The 3894-nt window shown below is 35.6% G+C and overlaps 1 long non-coding RNA gene across 1 annotated transcript; it reads left to right on the forward strand.

The window, feature by feature from the left end:
- The first annotated feature begins 589 nt into the window (after positions 1 to 589).
- On the forward strand, positions 590 to 1874 carry LOC116065569. The gene is made up of 3 exons (XR_004898997.1): positions 590 to 650; positions 1307 to 1332; positions 1737 to 1874. It is a non-coding gene; the product is annotated as an uncharacterized LOC116065569 (long non-coding RNA).
- Positions 1875 to 3894: the final 2020 nt, after the last annotated feature.

Raw genomic sequence — 3894 nt, forward strand, 5'->3', positions numbered from 1 at the left:
CAGGATGATAAAAAGACAATCCTCGTAAATACTATGGACAATAAAAGAAAATACATGAATGTACTTAGGGATGTATGGTAAGCTGTACTCTGTGAGAGTGACAGTTGATGCTGAGTTTTAATAGTGTTTATAGTGAGTTATAATACTGTCAATAAAAATCTCTGGCTGAAATTTTAGAGCAAGCATAACTGCAAAAGATTAGCACTTAGCTAAAGTTAGCAGTCCTCTTAAATCTGCCTTTTGCCAATGAACCTAATCTTTAAACTGTTTAGCTTGTAACTGACATTGTGGCTTATGTTTGTTTGTTGTTAAATAAAAGGAGCACAATTAACCTGTTTGTGGACCAGGCAAATTGCTAGTAAATGTTCACATCACCAGCCACTCAATTGTGTAATAACACTAACTACAGTAAATGTGCTTTATCTTATTTTATCAGCTGCATTCAACAATACATGTAGTCATAAATAAATATTATATTATTTTTTTAAATAGTTGCTCTGCCTCACAGCCAGACTCACTGTTAGAGCAGAATTTAGCCTTTTACTGAGTTTTTTTGTCTTTCTGTTTGTACACTGCGAGCTTGAACACTCTAACTCACAGTTTGTCACTTTTCTCAACAGAACATCGATACTACTGTGCGCTTTTGGTTGGTAAGTATAGTAATGCTATAACTGAAATTGATAATAGATCACACAACTCGACTGTAGATAACTGTTTAGCATCTATGCACGTTTAAAGGAACACGTCGACTTACTTGGACTTTAGCTTTTTCACCGTATTCCCCAGAGTTACATAAGTCCATACATACCCTTCTCATCTCCGTGTGTGTTGTAACTCAGCCACACACAAACAACAAATTCTCATCTACAATTTGATAAAGAGCTTTTTTCCTCTTCTCCCAAGCTTTTCTAGGTAATTGGCTAATTTATGTTTCATATGTGAACAGCCATCTCAGTCTTTGAGCATCATCCATATTTACCAAGTCAATCTCTGCTTTTATCCTACGAAACAAAAAAATCACGCTGTTCACAATAAAAAGGACAATAGAAAACAAAATGGAACTCATTTTCTATATATATATATAAATATTTTACTTATATGAATGATCTAAATAATTCTTCCACCACTGCACGTATGTACTATGTATGATATTTAATTAATATTACAGTATAAAAAAAAAAATCTTGATAATAAAATAAATTACTGTTGTGAATTTCTTGTCTTGTAAAATGAAACTGAAAATCCTCTCCTCTCTCCCCCCAATGCTCTTGTCCACCTCCTCTCTACGTTGCTGCTGGACCATCAGTGTTGGTTACCCGTGGCAACTCGACAGTATGTTCACACACATGAATGATGTCGTTGCTATGACATGTGTTGCCTTGACACTTTGTTCGGCAGTAAATACTACTACTGTCTTAACGTTACTGTACACATCTGCTTGTGCACTCTACATACTTTTAGTTAGTATTTCACCATCTGTGTTAGTGACTCCTTGGACACTCCACAGTATACTTCACACATGCGAACATTTTGCCCCATGATGTGATTGAAGACAGAAGTCACTGAATACAGACACCTACTAAAGTCGTAGTGAAAGAATGACACTATTAAAATCCTCTTGGCTAAATCACACTAATTTGGATATAGAAATATTCACATATTTAAAGCAATCACTTTTCATGTGATGTTTTTTTCTGTTTTGTATGACTAATGCATGTTTCCATTTTGTGTTACAGGTGTGCAGCTGCCCTCCAGCTCCTCTCCATCTCCATCTCCCTCTACTTCTATCACATCTGTCTTTACTGGCCCTTCTATCCACTCTATCTATTATTGGTTCTCTTCACCTCTCTCCTATAACATCTACCACTCATCCCTAATATTATTGGTTCTCTTCACCTCTCTCCTATAACATCTACCACTCATCCCTAATATTATTGGTTCTCTTCACCTCTCTCCTATCATTTTATGCTGCTCTATCTACATTTGGTTCTGCACTTGTTGCAAGTTACCCTTTGGTTCTGGTTCAAAGATTATCGCCCATTTGTTCTGGTTGCAAATCTACAGATTACTGGTGTCTGGTTTTGGTTCTACAGGTTGTTTGGTACCTGATCATTCTGTTTTATGGTTCTGTGAGTTTCTCTGCTCACCCTTTTTCTACCTCTCCTGTCTCTCTCTCACATTTGATTTGATCTTTTCAATTGGCAAAAATTCAATTATTGTATTTTTGAATTATCCATATTGTTTCAATTTATTCTATTTGGTAACCGTCATTATTAAATAAATTATTAAGAAAAGTATTTTTGAATTTGTTCATTAAATTTAAATGAATTGAAAAGACTGGAAACATACATAACACACATTTTGTTTAGCTTTTATCACAAACATTGGACTGTAAAAACTAATTCAAAGTTAAATCTGGTACATTTCCAAATAGAAGTTGCTGTTATAAAGTGTTTCATTAAATAAAACTATCTTTTGTTAGTATAACAATAAATTGAAGTCCAAATCTATATTTATACAAGAAAAGAGCTGTAGTTGTTCCTGGACCGTGTTGCTGTGGAGCTCTGAACCAAAAGGTTTGTTCTGACTGCAAATATCTTCACACCAGAGTACACATAATCAGTTTTTCTTTACTTGAGTAGTACTAGTGTAAAACTAATTACACTACATACATTGTGTTATTTGTCTCTGATTCACATATTTGTACCTCGTCTATAGATCCACCCACATTGTTGGCATCAACACCTTTTGTACGTGCTTTATTGTTGGTTAAACCTTTGTAAAGTGAAATAAATAAACCAACTGTAAGGAGTAACTGTATTCTTTGCTTATATTAAAATAAACCTCTGAATATATTAAGGTTGAAGACATTTAATCTGGCATTTACAAAACCTTAAATATACAAATACCATAGTTATTTTTAGAAAAGCACAGCATTTGAACATCAGCACTGATTTCTTTATAGTGCCTTAAAATACTAAAACCGTATTCCTGTGTCCTATATCGGTATATCAACTACTGGTCTTCAGTTTGCTGAAGATATTGAAACTTAAGTACCACTGAAATATATCCATATATAGTTTGTGTAAAACGTCAACTTTAATTTTATCTTCTAAATATCTATATCTTTACAGGCTTGAAAAGGATTTTCTGGAAAAACATTCATTTGACATTGTTCCTTAAAAATAATTATAAATAGAATACCCTTGAGATATAAATCACCATTACTAAGAGCAGATACTGCTTTAATGCACCTTATCCTGCTAAGTTAATAGTAATATATTGTGATTGATATTGTGTTTATTGTCTTGATTGTCTACAATAAAAATAAAACAAGATTTGTGGTTTTGGATCATAACAATGCCGAGGAAGAGTAAGAGGTCACAAGCTCAAAGTCTGCGCCGGGAGAGGTCAAAGGAGGTTCAGTGTACAACAGGTGAACAGGTAGAATGTGTTGGTCCTCAGAGCTGTGGAGAGGTGAAGATGGCTGCAGCGTCTCGTGATGATGAAAGTGTGACACAGGGAAGTCAGAGTGATGCACCAAAGGTTTCTGCTGATGAGAGAGGATGTCACAGCGATGGTGAAGCAAGGCCTTCTATTGTCACCCCAGTAAAAGTCAGAGGTCAAAGTGATGAGCCAGGTGTACCACAGGTATCTTATGCTGACATGGTCAAGAAAAGATGTGTGGCAGTTTCTTCTGAAGCTAACCAGGTAAACCACAGAGGTCAAAGTGATGTGTCACCACAGGCATCTTATGCTAATGTAAAGAGTGGATATCCTCAGTGTGTAGCAGGCCCTTCTCATGCAGACCGTGTAAATCCGGCAGGTCAGCCTTCTGTAAGACACGTCCGTGCATCCCGTAGCCAGGCTTCTGTTAAATATGGTAAAAACAGA

Source organism: Sander lucioperca, chromosome 12 (assembly GCF_008315115.2).
Source record: "Sander lucioperca isolate FBNREF2018 chromosome 12, SLUC_FBN_1.2, whole genome shotgun sequence".
In the NCBI taxonomy this organism is placed as follows: domain Eukaryota; kingdom Metazoa; phylum Chordata; class Actinopteri; order Perciformes; family Percidae; genus Sander; species Sander lucioperca.